At 36.7% G+C, this 17,000-nt stretch overlaps 1 protein-coding gene and 1 pseudogene across 5 annotated transcripts in view; one reads left to right on the top strand and one right to left on the bottom strand.

Annotated features, from left to right (window-relative positions):
* Positions 1–17,000, top strand: part of AHCYL2 (adenosylhomocysteinase like 2) — a 148,036-nt gene that overhangs the window by 68,672 nt on the left and 62,364 nt on the right. The window lies entirely within an intron of this gene.
* LOC102541798 (small ribosomal subunit protein uS2 pseudogene) lies at positions 14,834–15,865 on the bottom strand (annotated as a pseudogene). Its single transcript, XR_338173.4, has one exon. The product of XR_338173.4 is annotated as a small ribosomal subunit protein uS2 pseudogene (transcript).

Here is a 17,000-nt window from a genome sequence, read left to right as displayed (position 1 = left end):
AAGCTAGGAAAGAGCAAAACTTGAATGAGAAGTGTCATTATAATGGTCTTAAGTCTCTTACTGAGCAGGTTGAGAATGAACTTACATGTAAGTAGCCAGAACTTTTTTTTTTCATGGCCTAGTTGTTATTTCTTATTGTTTCTTTATGTAAGTATAGATAATCTGTATATTTATTGTTATCTCCCCTTTCTTAAACCAAAGGGTCACATAATGTGAACCTTCTGTATGAGTACAAAAGAACTTCCTCTTTTTACAGATATATAATATTCCATTGTTTGAATGTACCTCAGTTTATCTAATCAAAACCCTGTTGATAACATTTGAATGGTTACAGATAGTTTTAAGCTGGAATTATAGTAACTTTAAGCCCCTTTTATTAGCAGTCTTACTTTGAGGCTGGGCTACAAAGTTTAATACATAAAAACCAGTTGAATATAAATAAAAAACTACAGATTAGCTGTAGTTCTAATCTGGGCTATGGGAAGATGTCTGCATACCTTCATACTTATGCATCTCCCTCTACTTTATTTTTCTTTCTTTATTACCATCTGTTTTTTTTTTTTTTGGTGCTGTTTGGTTTTTTGGGGTTTTTTTTGTCTTTTAATTTTCTTATCTTCATTCCTTCCTGACCCTGTCTAATACAGCAGCCTCCCTAACTGCTAGTTAGACCTTTGTTAAGAAATTGTTAGACTTGCAGATGACTTTTACATTTTACAATTGCCAAAGGATAATTGTTTTCAGTCCAGGTGAGGGTGAGATTCTTGCTGTTTTTCCTTGCTGGAAGTCTTAATACTCAGATAATGCCCTTCTACTGTCATTATTCCCCTGTTACCAAGGTACACTTAGTAGCAGATATGCATTCTGTTGGTGATAATCCATACACACTCATCAACTGCCCCAGGAAGCTGGCACCAAATATTGCTAGTGGCTCAGCAGGAGTAGAGACAAGCGGGACTGGGAAATGCTCTTTAAATCCTGGAATTGCAAATAGGTCTAGGCTCTTTGGAGAAAAGCTTAGAAGGGTGATTGATTGATATTATTTTGGCTACCACAAGGAAAAAGAGTGGACTAAAGAAAGGAAGGAGAAGATACAAAGAAGTTCTGGTTATGGACAAAAACACTACATTGAGAATCAAGAAGCATGGATTTTGATCTGTATTCTATTACTGATTTGTTCTGTGATTTCACTTTTCTGGACGTAAGTTTCCCAACCTATGAAATGAGTGGTTTGGAATTTTAACAAAAATATCTCTGAAATTCTAAGGCAAGGGGAAAAAAAAAGAAAGAAAGAATAGAAACAAAAGAAGTGAAGCAGAATGTCGTCAAGATTTCACAACGATTTCAAATAGTATAGAGTGGAGAACTTCTCTGCTGTTATGTAATACCTGTTATAGTTAGTGTTTAGAATTTGTTATGCAACTACCAGAATTTAAAGATTTAAAATAAACATTTTACTTTGCTCACAGTTTTGTGGGACAGGGTTATGGAAATGGCTCAGCTGGACAATTTTCCCTTGGGGGCCTCTCCCTTTTTTTAAGCCCTGCCAGTTCATAACTTTTGGTCAACCAAATAATACATTTAAGTAGGTGTTTGTATGATATATTTAGTTGTTTACAGTGGGAGGATAATTCAGTGTATTTTGTACTTTATAACTATTAGAAATACAAGTTGCTTTTATAGGTTACCCTTATAGAAAAAATTAGCTAAAATCATAGCATATAATTCTTTGGTACCACTTAGCAGAGAGAGAGAGAGAGAGAGATGAGATACAGGAAGGAAGGGAGGTAGGTGGTGGTAGTAGTTGGGGGGAGGCTGACAAGGATGCAAACGGAGGACTGAGTATGTGTCAGTCATTGATAGCAGTAGAAGTGACTGTTGTCTACAATGTGCTCTTGTAGAATTCTCTGAATTTCTAGGGTGGGAATAACACATTCATGACTGTCATTTAAAATGTATTCTGGGCAAGATAGTGGAAATAAGAAATATAAAATCTGCCTATAATCTTGAGAATTTACCAACAGTTGGGAAGATTTAGCAAGTGCTTAAAGGGAAGAATGTCAATGAAAAGGAGCCTGAGCTACAAGCCAGTTAAGTAGTGTGGGCAATAATTACCACAGAAATTTAGAAGAAGAGATCATCTCCAAGGATATAAAGGTAGAGCTTCAAATAAAAAGCAGCATATACTTTGGCATTCAAAGATATAAGTAGGGAAGGAGAAGAGAAAGTAATTAGAGGATATGGAATGGAGACAGAAAAGGTATTTTAGACTGAGGAAATTACAGAAGTACAGGGAGGGCCTTGTTAGTACCATCATTTACTCTGTCAGCTCGTAGCAGAGTGGTGGAGAACTGAGAGTCCAAGAAGAAACAACATTTTGAGAAGAAGAGTAATGACTTAACTTTTGAACCTAAGTAACTAGACTAAGAATAGTGAGACTACAAATTTTTTAAAAATAATAGATGATTAAAAAAATACAAAAGTAAAGATAGGGAGGTAGTTTGAAAGAAGAGATGAGGAGAGAGACCCTTTTCTTTAAAATAAGATGGAAGAAGGAAAAGGTAGATGAATATACTAAGAAATTTTGATGAAGTAGAAGGCTAAGTAAGGCTGGGACTCCTCGGAGGAGTATCTATATGTAGAATCAGCGAGAGACCTTGAGACTCAGCTGGAAATTCTTCAAGACCTACTGGAAAATTATGATATACCATTTGGAAAAGTGACATTAGAGCTAATAGCAGTGTAAGAACCTGCTCAAGAATGAGTTTATGCAGAGAGCAGACATTTTGGATTTTGGGTTTCCTCCTTCAGATCTGGAGGCTTGGTGATGGGGAAATGGAAATATCTAAAAGATTAAATTGTTGAGCAAAATTGCTGTTGAAAAGTACTTTTAATTTATTGTTTCTCTCTTGCCTGTTTAGAATGTTGGAGGTTAATATAGATAGCTATATATTCTCTGTGGAACCTAACAAGAATTAGTTGATTATAATCAACCTTTGGAACTGTTCTGAATAAAGTATTACTCACTTGCCACCTATTTGGGGAGTTCATATAAAATTCCATTTCACTGTTTCAAAATGATTAACCTACAATTTTAAAAGAGCATTATATAGATATATATATATTTTGGATATATAGATGTGTAAAGCCTTATTTTCTCCCTGCTCACCCCTGTTCCTGCAGATAATTATTGTTGTCAACAACTTTGGTGCTCCATTTCGGAAAATGTGTGCATGTCTAATACTATATTGTGTATTGTATTGTGTACAAGTATATACAAGTATATATAAACATATGCCTTGATAGTGTATCTAAACTACGTATCTTGAAACCAGCTAATTTACATCTTTGCTCAATCAGTTATGTAGAATCCTTCTCTTTTCCTTTGAGCTCTGGTCCCCATTTTGTTTGTATAGGAAAATATACTGTGGGAATATAAATTCAATCACCTGTTTTATTTTTCTAACCAATCTTCTATTTCACTGCATTCATATTGAGTTAACATAACTTAAAATAGTGAAAAAAATTTCCTTCTTATTTAAAAAAATTTTATTTTAAAAAGAATGAGGAGACTAGATGAAAATATTAATCACATTTGTTGGTATTCTGTATTCCTCTGAATAGTGTTTTATTAGCCCATTTCTCTTGTGTTTGGCATATCCCTGCGGTTTCTCCCCACTAGAGGGCACTAGGATATTGTTTGGTTTTAGTGGACTATTTATGGTGAATTTAGAATTAAAACTTTCATATTTTTATTTGTCCTGCATTTACTATGAATAAAATCTTCATCCTGAGATCAGTGTATGTTTGGCATATATGGATAATTGTAGTACCTTCTGTGCTAGCAATTTTGATTTTGAAGAGTATTTTGTGCTAAATGCTTAAAGAAGAAAAAAAGGAGGGCTTAGACAACTGGCAAAGAATTTAGATGTTTTTGGACCCTGATTATCACCTTCTTATCACTCCAGCAAAGGTACTGACCCGAAAGGGAAAAGAATAGGCACAAATAGGTCAATGCAACAGAATAGAGAGTCTAGAAATAGACCCATACGTAGACAGTGAATTGAGTTTTGACAAAAAGCCAAAGTAAATCAGTGGAGAAAGTATCTTCTTTTTGACAAATGGTGCTAGAACAATTAGATATCCATTTGCAGGAAAAGTGACCTTTTACCTTTGTCTCATTCCATACATAACAATTCAAAATAGATCAGAAGCTACAGGAAAAACAAAGGAAAAGGATCTTCATGACCTTGGAGTAGGGAAAATTTTCTTATTTCTTTCAAAGTTCAATTAAGTAAATAAAAAGGGAAGCCACAGAATGGGAGAAAATATTCACAATACATTTACCAGAAAAAGGACTGGTATCTAGAATATATAAAGAATTCTTACAGCTCAGTAATAAGATACACAGTCCAATTTTTTTAATGGATAAATGATTTGAACAGACATGCCTCAGTAGATGCTATACAAATGCCAGTAAGCATATAAGTTGCTCAACATCATGAATCATTTGAAAAATGCAAATTAAAGCCACAGTGAGATACTGTACACCCACTAGAATGGCTAAAATTGAAAAGACTGAGAATACCTAATATTGATGTGGATATGAATCAGTTGGGATGCTCATATGTTACTGGTGAGTAACAGTTTTCTAGTTTGTTATAAATGTATTATATACTTACCAAATAACTCAGCAATTCTATCCCTACTTGTGTCTTTACCCCAAAAAATGACATCTTATGTTTACACAAAGACTTGTATACTGGTGTTGATGGTGTTTTAATTCATAATGGCTCCAAACTGGAAAAACACCAAATATCCATCAATAAGTAAATGGATAAATAAATTATGGTACATCTGTATTGAGGAGTACTACTTAGCAATAAAAAAGAAAGAGCTGAACATGGAACAATATGGATGAATCTCAAAAATATGCTAAGTGAAAGAAGCTAGACACAAGAATATATATATTTATGTTTCCATTTATATGACATTCTATGAAAGTCAAATCTGTCTATAGTGATGGAAAATGAATCAGTGGTTGCCTAGGGCCATTGTAGTAGTGGTGGAGAGTCAACTGCAGTAGACAAACAACTGAGTTAACTAAAAATCCACACATTATGAAAGAAAGAAAGGCATAGGCAGCAGGATAAAGACTCTAAACTGGAAAAGAAGATTGGTTTCTATTGGAGTGTTTTTAGGCAGAGAGTAAATGGTGAAAGATGGGGTTGTAGAGATAAGTGAGGGCCAGATCATGTGGAAAGAGTCAAGTCCTTAAGAACTTGAGAGGGAATGGACAGTAGAGCACATGGTGAGAGCCTTACTTCAGTGAAAGTGGGGAAGAAGGAGAAACTAGGGCAAATGAGGTAGGCCTGGTGGTGGGAATGTGAGAGAGCTTATATCAGATATTTTTCTGTTTTCTTCTATTCTCTTTTTTCTGTATAAGGTAAGGTTGTCAGTTGACAGTGAGGGTAGAAGTTTGAGGGACAAGCATGAACTATTCTTCCTGGGAGGGGACACAGGGAGTATGTACCACTAAAGAAACTTCATAAGATGACAGAGGCACTATAGATGCTCATTTGAGTTTAGGGAAGGTTAAAGTGAAACCAATCAGCTTGGTTACATGGTTTTCCTCTTGCAAAATTTAGCAGGTTGGGCCCAAACATGAAATAGATAGATTGGTAGGGGTCATCAGGATTGAGGTTTTACCTGGCAAAAATAATGAAGGGAGAGAGGAAATGAAGCTATTTATAAGAGTCACTTTCAAGATGGACCAGGAAATCTAGATTAGACAAGGAGGGAAGTAAAACTAAAAAGGTGTTGATGAATTGTGAGAAAATAATGTCATTGGACAAAGGACAGAATTTTATGAATTGGGGCTATTTCTGCAAGTGAAATCGCAGGCTGGGAGGAAGTGGTCTTAGGGTGACTTTGGGGTTTCTGAAATGGAGGTCCATTTATTGAGATGGAGAATCTGGGAGGAGGAGGAGCAGGTTTGGTATAATATGATGAGTTCAGTTTTGGATAGGCTGTGTTTGAGAAATGTATGGGATGTGTAAGTGGTGATGTCCATTAGGAATTTAGATATAAAGATCTGAAAGATCTGGGCTTTAAATAGAAATTTAGGAGTTGTCAGCACATAGGTGACAACTGAAATGTGGTGATGGAAGAGATTATCACAGGGAATTTATGAGATGAGAGAAGGGGAGGGTGTGTGATTTCCATTTTTCAAAACGAGAATGGTTATGGTGGTTGTTGGTTTTATTGTTTGTTTGTTTTCCTTCAGTATTTTGTCTCCTTTTCCAAGTAAGTCTTTGTAAATACATCATGGAATGGTGGTAGGAGCAGAGTTTAGGTCCTGGCTTTGTCACTTCCTACTATATGTTTTGAGCAGGTACATTTCTGAGCCTCAATTTTCTCATTTGTTAAATAGCTGTATCAAGAGAATGAGAAGACAAGCCACAGACTGAGAGAAAACATTTGCAAAAGATCTATTTGATAAAGGACTGTTATTCAAAATATACAAAGAACACTTAAAAGTCAACAAGAAAACAAGCATTTCAATTAAAAAATGAGCAAAAGACCTTAACAGAAACCTCACCAAAGAAGATATATAAATGGCAAATAAGCATATAAAAATATGTTCCACATCATATGTCTTCAGGAAAATGCAAATTAAAACAACGAGATACCACTACACACCAATTAGAATGTCCAAAATCAAGAACACTGACAACACCAGAAGCTGGTAAGGATGTTGAACAACAGGAACGCTTGCTTCTTCATTGCTGGCGGAATGCAAAATGGGACAGCCAATTTGGAAGATGGTTTGGCAATTTATTACAAAACTAAACATACTCTTACCATACAGCCCAGCAATCGTGCTCCTTATTATGTATCCAAATGAGTTGAAAACTTACGTCCACATATGGATGTTTATAGCAGCTTTACTTGCCAAAACTTGGAAGCATCAAGATATCCTTCAGTAAGTGAATGGATAAATAATGGTACATCTAGACAATGGAATATTACTCAGTACTAAGAAGAAATGAGCCATCAAGCCATGAAAAAACATGGAAGAACCTTAAATGCATATTACTAAGTGAAAGAAGCCAATCTGAAGAGACTACATACTGTATGATTCTAACTCTATGACATTCTGTAAAAGGCGGAACTATGGAGTAAAAAGAACTCAGTGATTGCCAGGAATGGAGGGTGGACGAGATGAACAGGCAGAGCATAGATTTTTAGGGCAGTGGAACTGTACTATAAGATGTATGATGGTGATAGATACATGTCATTATACAGCCATCAAATCCATAGAATAAACAGCCCCAAGAATGAACCCCTTAGTAAAGTTAATGATGTGTGTCCGCATAAGTTCATCCTTTGTAACGAGTGTACCGTACCACTCTGGGCTGGACTGTTGATAACGGGAGAGGCTGTGTGTGCTAAAGGGGAGGAGATAGATAAGAACTATCTGTACATTCAGTTTTGCTGTGAACCTAAAACTGCTCTAAAAAGTAAAGTTTTTTTTTTTTTAAAAAAGCTATAATAAGAAACTGCATGGAGACAGGTTAAATAACTCAGGACTACTGGTCTAAACTTGAAATCACTTAGTGAAAACTCTAGGATTCATATGTCTTTATTTTCAATTGTTTGCTGCTGCTTAGTGGGAAGCTTTTGCTTTGCTTACCTTCCTTACCTTCACCACTTCCATCAAGTATTTTTACAGTGATAGTGAATTACACTCTTAGGAAATATGGAAAATGACCAACACCAATAATTAAAAGAAATTTATTTCACTAAGCTAAGGAATATTTGAATCTTCTTTCAGCTATATTTTTCACATTGTTTACTTCTACACCCAACTACCATTTCATACTTGAAAGCTTTTCAAATAGATACTATACACTGATCTACTTTGAGTATTTGGGCATCCCTCCCCTGTGGGTTCCAAACCAATTTCTGAAAAGATGGGATTGGGTTATACCCATGTATACAAATGACCCTGTAAAACTAAGGTGAACTAATTGGCTGCTTCTGGTTGGTGGATACACTCCCCTCATTTACTGCATCCAGATTTTGCGAGGGGAGTCGGGGAGAATGGCAAAAGTCATTTTTTTCCAATAAAGAGAATGATAACTAATACTTCTGGCCATTTATCCTATAGATAATCTCACACATGTGTGAAATATACGTAGAAGAACATTCATTACAGCATTATCACGGTGATACGCAAATAGCAAAAGACAGGAAATGAACTGAATGTCCATTGGTAGGGGACTGGTTAAATAAAATTAGTACATCTGTAGAATAATGTACAGGAGTTAAATGTACAGGAGGCAGCTCTGTCATCTGATACGGAACAGTCTTCTAAATATTGTTAAGGGGGAAAAGCTATATGCATGATATGCTACTATTTGTCTAGAAAGAGAAGCGAAGAATAGTCCCCACACATGAATGTACCTAGATTCAGGTCTTACGTCTGCTTCTTATTAGTGTGATCTTGAGCCAGTTTTTTAACCCATTTGCTTATATGCAAAAGACATCTCTAGAAATATCCATAAGTATGATAATTTCCCTCTGGAGAAGATAATCTGGTGCTGAAGGAAAGGGGGCAAAAAGAGAGACTGACTTTTCACAATATACTCTTAATGTCTCTTGAACTTTGTGCCATAAACCTTTGTTACCTAGTTAAAAGCAAATGAACAAATAAAAAAATAAAATCCAGATTTTAAAAACCTATCTTTAGGATTGTCTTGAGGATTAAATGAGTCATGTATATAATCTCTTGCAGTGCTGCCTAGCAGATAGTGAATGTATAATGAGTGATAGCCTTTGTCCTTGTTTTCTTCCCCTTCAATTCCATAATTAATGTTTGGAGAGTCCCCAGGATTTATTTTCTTCACTTAGGCCTAAGTGAATGCAGATTGTCCGTCTTAATGGACTTATGAACTCTTTGAAATTGTCTACCAAATTTTGTACAAGCACATACCAAATTCTCCAGATTCTAGAGAGAGGGTCTGTGACTTTCATTGGATTTTCTAAGGAGGGCCCATGGCCCTAAAAAAAGTTGACAGATTGATCTAAGCCATTTTACTATTTTATGTTTTCTCACCAGAAAATACTTTGCTGTTGGTTTTCTCTTTGTAACTAGTCTCTTTTTTCTTAATTGTTGCTATTAAAAATATGAAGATGTAAAGCACTATTGCAATTTTGGAGGCTTAAAGAGTTAGGTATAACTTATTTCTTCAAGACATTTTTTCCCCAGTGAAGCCTTCCCAGATCTCACAGGTGTTGAGCTGTGTACTCTGTTTATAAACAAAGTACTTCTATCCCTAGACATTCCTCTTGGATATATGTGCTATGCATTTCTTCGTTACAGTCTCTCAGTAAATAATAAATTTGAAGCAGCTTCATTGTAAGTACTAGGGATATGATAGTCACCTTAATAGATGAGCTGGAGGTTCTAAACGGTAGTCAGTTCAGAGATTTCCCAAATACTACTGACAAAAGTAAACTTTTACCATAGAAAATCTAGTCTTCCCAAAGTTAGGTTGCACCTGGAAGATGTCATGCCCTCTTTTTGCCATGTGCTTGGCGACACAGTGATGACTTTTAAATCATTCTTCTTTTCAGAGCTAACATTTTCTTGTTATCCCACAATCAGAATATCCTTGATAATTTGATGACTACTTTAAGGAAATGGCCCTCTGTTGCACTGGTTAGTCAGAGAGGTAAGATTCAGTTTCTTGAATTGAAGGGTCTCAGTCGACGGGTGGGTCAGAGTACACTTTTCTATAAAGAGACCAGGTTCCCTGAATTCCACGTTTTGAGGTGTGGAATAAGTAGATAAGTTGTGGAACAGAGTGGTTGATTATCAGAATTAACCACTAGTTCTCTTCTAAGATTCCTTTGTTGCATAAATCCATTAGCAATGATCTCTTTCTGAATGCCCATGACCTCTATTGTTTTCTTGACAGTAAAGAGGAGGGGGAAAAAAACAGCAGCTCAGAATCAGGTCTCAACTGTTTCCCTGTAAGTTTGGGATTTCCACCAAGGGTCATGTAGATTTTTTTCTTTCTCTCCCTGTCAGATTCCTAGCTGAATCAGAATTAAAGGAGATTCTTAATATTTTTAAAAGAACAGCAGGCCCCATTACTGTCTTACTAATTATTTCAACAAAATATGTAATTCCTAAGTAGACTCTACCTAATCCTAAACTGAACTGTTTTATTCAGTTTTTCATCTGTGCTTTTTCTGGAATGATTCAGGATGATTGTCATTTAAGTCGTGATTTGGGGTTATTTTATCTTTGTATTGAGTCAGTCTTCATGTTGTGTGACACTTAAAAAGCTCATCTTGCTTCCATTGAAAATACTCAATTCTTTTTTTTTTTTTTCAAGCTATAGATGACTAGTCTCAAAGTGATGCTATAACTTAACTGGTGCCATAATACTATTCAAAAATATTCTGTTGCATAAGACAAAATAAATTATTATCAACTATAAGTCTGAAGGAAATACTAATTTCATTTTATTTTCATGTTTTATTTACAAATTTTTTCATGTTCTTTGGGGTAGATTCTTCTCTTCCATGAGTCAAAGACCTCTCTGATATGTTAGTTTCATCTTTTTCAGAATTAGGTATAAATTTTACAGCTGTAGGTTGAAAAAAAGATTCTTTAAATCTCCTTTTTAAAAACAATTCATCTTTAAATATAAAAAGATTATAAATAAATTTTCTCTTATTTCAGAGTTTTATTAAATTCTAAAATAGTAAGTTTTAAATAAAATTTTTAAATTTAGAAAAGTTGAAAAAAATTTTTTGAATATTATTTTGAAACAATTTGACAATGTATACTACTTATTAGTGTTCCACATGGACACTAGGAAGTCTTTGGGATTTAAAAATAATAATTTATTGGATGATAATATAATTACAGAGATTATAGCAGAAGATCATAGACAGTAGGAGCATAGTAGAAGTAATGAGCTGCAAATACTTTTATTTATACCCTAAATCAATGTCCTTGTTAAGTTTTAGAAAACACAAAAATACAGAAGCATACATTTCATTAGACAACATAGTGATATAACATCATCACTTACCATATAGCCTCTGGAAAACTCAACACTGTTGAGAGAATGAAAAGTGAAAAAGACAAATAACATTTTAATAGTATTATGAAAATACTTTTGACTTTAAAGACCCCTTGAATAAAAGGCCAGCGGGGTAGGTGGGGAGGTGGGCGCCATAAAAAGAAGGAAATCCTCACTGTTAATGGTAGCGGTTATGGAAGTTTGTAAGAATGAAGGGAAGACTTTTCTGAGATACCTATTTGCAGGTAAAAAATTCATGTCTTGCATAAAGCCCTTGATAATCCCCAGACCTCCCAATGGTCTCCTAGTACCTCTTTTGCAGTGGTTCCCAAAGTGTGGTCTGTGGATTTCTGAGAATCCCTGATACCCTTTCACAGGTCTGTGAAGTCAACACTATTTTCATAATAATATTAATATGTTATTTGCCTTTTCCATTGTGTTGACATTTGCACTAATAGTACATTAGCAATGGTAGATAAAACTGCTAGCACCTTACCATGAATTAGGCGGTGGCACCAAACTACTAGTTGTCACTGTACTCTTCATTGCCACACACTTGCAATCAAAAATTATATTCCAGTCGCTCACAGTGAAAAAAAATGTGACAATGAATATATGTGTGTCCATGTGTAACTGAAAAATTGTGCTCTACACTGGAATTTGACACATTGTAAAGTGACTATAACTCAATTTTAAAATGTTAAAAAAAAAAAAAGAAAAAAGAAAAAATTATTTTCCAGTTTCACTTAAGTATGTCCTTGAGGCAGTTGAAAATTTAATTTTGTTAATATCGACCTTGGAGTACAATTCTCTTTTTTTTATAATGAAAATGGAAGTACACATAAAGCGCTTCTGCATGCTGAAGTGTGATGGCTGTCTTGAGGGAGAGCACTCAGGTTTTTAAGGTGCAGACTGAACTAGCCTCTTTTTTATGGCATACTGCTTTTACTTTAGAGGACAGCTGACCATAGTTATTCAGACTTGGGCAGTTGGCAGACATTTTTTGGAAAATGAACAAAATGAACCTGTCACTTAAGTAAAACAGACAGTGTTTGTTGTCAGTGATAACATTCAAGCTTTCAAATGAAATTAGAATTTTGGAAAACTCAAATCTGCCACCATGAGCTTGACAGCTTCCAGTCAAGCTGCCTGTAGTGTAGACCTCTTACTTGAGCTCCAGCTCTCAGATCTACCCACCTGCTTTCTGTGTCCATGTAAATGTTTCACAGATGTTCCAGACTTAACATGTGCACAGTGGACATTGACTTCTTCCATAAAACTTAATCTCTTTGGCCCCACCCAAGTTTTTCTCATCTTGATAAATCACCTTCAACCCAGTTGTTCAAACTAGAATTGTGGAAGTCATTCTTTCTTTTTTCGCACCTCCTTCCTCTGATCCCTTAGCAAGTCTTGTAAGTTCTGCCTTTGAAATTACTTCATGTTTGTCTGCTTTTATACACCTTCATTGCTATCAGCCTTCTCCAAGTTACCATCGTCTTTCACTTGATCTGCTATATCAGCTTTCTAATTGATCTTCCCTTCTTGCCTGTTCATAATCCATTTTCCACACAGCAGCAAGTGTAAATACAAATTGATTCATGTCATGTTTCTTAAAATCCTTTAAGCAACTTTAAGCAATAAAATCCAAAACGTTTATCTTGGCTCATAAGACCCTTCACGTTTAGGCCTTTGCCTTTCTTTGCAACCTCATTCGTCCTTTCAGTCACAAAATTGTCGACATGCAATTTTTCCTTCCATTCCTTAACGTACCAAGGTCTCTCTTACATTGGAGTCTTGCTAATAACTATTTCCTTCCTTTCATAGAACAAGCTTTCTCTCATTATTCTGGTCTTAGCTCAAGTGTTATCACTTTTAAAATGTCTTCCTGGATCATTCTGTTGAAGGTAGTTTGTTCCTTTTATACTTTGCTTTAGCTTCTTGCTCATTTCCTTTATAACACTTACCAAAAATGATTTCATTTATTTGTTTACTTATTTTTTATCTCCCTTAGAATATGTAAGTGAGTAATTTTAGATATGTTGAGTTGGATGTGCCTATGGGAACATCATAGAGTAAAGCCATCTAGTAGGTCATTGTCTATTTAGATAGATCTGAAGCTCAGAAAGTACTGGATAGAGTTTTGGAATTTATCTGCATATTAATAGTAAACAAAGCCATGGATATGTATAGGAGAATGTTTTGAGAGAAGAAGAAACAGAGATCAGAATCTCCCAAGAACTCCTACATTTAAGGGACCAGAAGTTTAAAAAAAAAAAAAAGCTACAAAGGAAAATGAAAAGGAAGTTATCCTGGAGATCAAAGAAAAGAGTGGTATAATATCAGAAAAGCCAAGGGAAGAGAACAAGGAAAAGGTATTAACAGTGTCAAAATTATGAGAGGTAAAGTAAGCCGAGAAGTCTCTATTAGATTTTGCATCAAGGACTATTGGGCACTGATAGTTTCAGTGGATTGGCAGGAGCCAGACTGTAGTAGATTGAGGAGTGAATAAATAGTTAGTAAAACATTAGGGATATAGTGAGTTTAGAAAGCCCAGAAGTTTTGCTCTGAAGGTAAGTACAGAGAGCAGTAGCTGAGAGATAAAGGTGGAAATTTATTCATTTTTGGGATAGGAGAAACCTGAACATATTCTGTCCTGATGGGAAGAAGTCAGTGGCCGGTGGGGGGGTGGTGACAGGTTGAAGGAACATGAGTGAGAGGGAGTAATTGATAGAGAACAGCCCCTGAGAAGATGAGAGAATCTGATCCAGACCACTGGCTGGCGGGATTAGATTTAGATGGTATGTTAGTCTGCTCAGGCTCTGTAACAAAATAAAACAGACTAGGTGGCTTAAACAACACAAATTTATTTTCTCATGTTCTGAAACCTGGGAGACCAAGATCAAGGGGGCTATCAGGGTTGGTTTCTGATGAGGTTTCTGGTTTATAGATGGCTGCCTTCTCCCTGTGTCCTCACATTACATTTTCCCTGTGCACTGTAGATAGAGAGTGGTCTGTGGTGTCTCTTCCTCTTCATATAAAGGCAATAATCCCACGAGATTAGAAACCCACCCTTAATGACCTCATTTAACCTTAATTACTTCTCTAAAGGCCCTATTTACAAATACAGTCACATTGGGAGTTACGGCTTCAACATATGAATTTTGAGGACTACAGTTTAGTCCATTGCCTCAAGGAATGGAATTCTCTTCCATTAAAATGGAAAGTGTAGGTAAAAGGCAACAGATGATAGCTGTGGGTGAGGTTGTAGGCCCTGGTATCAAGAAGTTGAAAAAATTTTCCATCTAATGGTTTTAGTTTTTTCTGAAATAGGAATATATGTACTGAGACTATAGATATTATAGTTGGGCATTTGAGCCAAGAGTAGAGAACATTTGACAGCCAGTATGGAGATGGGAAAGGGGAGCTGAGTAGGGAAGCATGGCACAATTACTAGGTAGTATTGACCTATCTGTGTGCCTGGGTGGCTTTCAGCAGCAGAGCAGCACAAGCATAGGCAAGAGTGTTTGGCAGTGATAGTCTTGCATGTCTGAATACAGACCCTTATGAGTCTTTATTGTGTAAGACCTCTTGCAACCAGGTGTAGACTCCTGTTAGCACTACAATAACAGCATTGCTTTAAGAAGATTGAAGTCTCTTCCACTTTCTCAATCACTGCTAGACTGGGCAGAAGATTTTGGCTAGAGCATCCTTATCTTTTTTTTTTTTTTTCACAATTTGTAGGAACTTTATTTTCCGTCAACCTATTTCCGTTTTAAGAGTTTGTGGAAAGAACAGCTTACGACCACTCCGTGGTTGTTGCAACCCATTCGGTGGCCTGAGCAGTGGGAGCTGCAGACCAGTCTTCAGTGGTGGGCTGAGCGCGCCAGTCTTCAGTAGGGAACTGCTGAATGGGCACAGAGGGCACCTGCACGCCTTCGGACCAGTCCGCCACCTCAGGCTGAGTAGCAGTGAACTCGGGAGCGGGAGCTGTCCATTCACCCTGAAATTCCTCCTTGGTCACGGCCTTTTCAGCTGCAGCCTGCTCTTCCTTTTCAATCTCTTCAGGATCTCTGTAGAAGTAGAGATCAGGCATGACCTCCCACGGGTGCTCCCGGGAGATGGTGCCGCGCATGCGCAAAACCTCCCGGGCGAGCATCCACCACATCAGACCCACTGAGTGAGCTCCCTTGTTGTTGCACGGGATGGCAATGTCCACGTAGCGCAGAGGGGAGTCCGTGTTACACAGGGCGATGGTAGGCAGGTTAACATAAGATGCCTCGGTGAGAGGCTGGTGGTCGGCTCTGGGATCGGTAACCACCAGAAGTCTCGGCTCCCGGAAAGCTGCCTGGATCTGGTTAGTGAAGGTTCCAGGCGTGAAGCGGCCAGCAATAGGCGTGGCTCCAGTGGCAGCAGCAAACTTCAGCACAGCTCGCTGGCCAGTATTCCTGGAGGATATGACACTGACATCAGCTGGGTTTTCAATGGCAACAATGGCCCGAGCTGCCAACAGAAGCTTCTCCCAGGTTCTCTTCAGATTTATGATGTAGATACCATCACTTTTCCTTTTGTAGATGTACTGCTCCATTTGGATGTCAAGGTTGGTGCCACCTAAGTGGGTTCCTGCTGCAAGGAATTTGAGGACATCCTCCTCCATCATTTGCAGGACATCAAGGGCTCCGGACGTTGTGAAAGTTTCCCTTTAAGTTACGATGGGAATCCAGAACAACGCTGTATGGACCCCTTTCTGGGTAGCGCGGAAAAGTAGAGCATCCTTATCTTGTAGAGAACTGCACTTAGAAGCAAAATTCGGTTGATTTATGAACTTAAGGAGGCATTTACAGCAAGTGTAGGCAAGAGTTAGCTGTAAGCTTTAAAATTGGAGCAAATGTGCTTTGGAATCACTTGGAGCAAGAGAAATCAACAAGCACAGTCAATCCCCATTATTCCAGATTCTGCATTTGCAAATTTGAGTACTTGCTAACATTTATTTTAATCTCGGAATCAATACTTGTGGCCCTTTCAGTGGTCATCTGTGGACAGCTCAGAGTGGCAAAACTTTTGAGTCACCTAACATGTATGTTTTCAGTTGAGGTCAAACAAGGCAATGCTCTGCTTTCTTGTTTAAAACTCTCATACTCCCATCCAGGTGTTCTTTACATGGTCTATTTACTGCCCTTTCTTTCTTTCTTTCTTTCTTTCTTTCTTTCTTTCTTTCTTTCTTTCTTTCTTTCTTTCTTTCTTTCTTTCTTTCTTTTTTTCTTTCTTTCTTTCTTTCTTTCTTTCTTTCTTTCTTTCTTTCTTTCTTTTCCTTTCTTTCTTTCTTCTTTCTTTCTTTCTTTCTTTCTTTTTGCATTTTTGTGCTTTTTCTTGATGATTTCACTGTTTAAAATGTCTCCTAAATGCAGTGCTGAAGTGCTGTCTAGTGTTTCTAAGCACAAAAAAAGGCTGTGATGTGCTTTATAGAGAAAATGTGTGTGAGATAAGCTTCATTCAGTTGTGAGTTATGATGCTGTTGGCTGTGAGTTCAATGTTAACAAATCTACAATATACATTAAATAAGATGTCTTTAAACAGAAGCATACATAAAACAAGGTTATCTGTTGGTCATTTGACAAAATGTGACCAGGAGCAGTGCTTCAGTTATTGGCTAATTTAGTGTTTGTGGTGACTTTATTAGAATATAACTACCATGAATAGTAAGAATCTTCTGTATTTTATGTATTTTTTCCTTCCAAGACTCAAAGTATCTTACAGGGGAGGATTATAGCTCACTGATAGAGCACATGCTTAGAATGCATGAGGTCCTGGGTTCAATCCGCAGTACCTCCATTAAAAAATAAATAAATAAACCTAATTATCTCCTCCTCCCAAAAATTAAAAAAAAAATAGGTATCTTAC

The sequence above is a fragment of the Vicugna pacos genome, chromosome 7 (assembly GCF_048564905.1).
Source record: "Vicugna pacos chromosome 7, VicPac4, whole genome shotgun sequence".
Lineage (NCBI taxonomy): Eukaryota > Metazoa > Chordata > Mammalia > Artiodactyla > Camelidae > Vicugna > Vicugna pacos.
The sequence above is the reverse complement of the archived record's forward strand: the minus strand, read 5'-3'. Positions and strand labels throughout refer to the sequence as shown.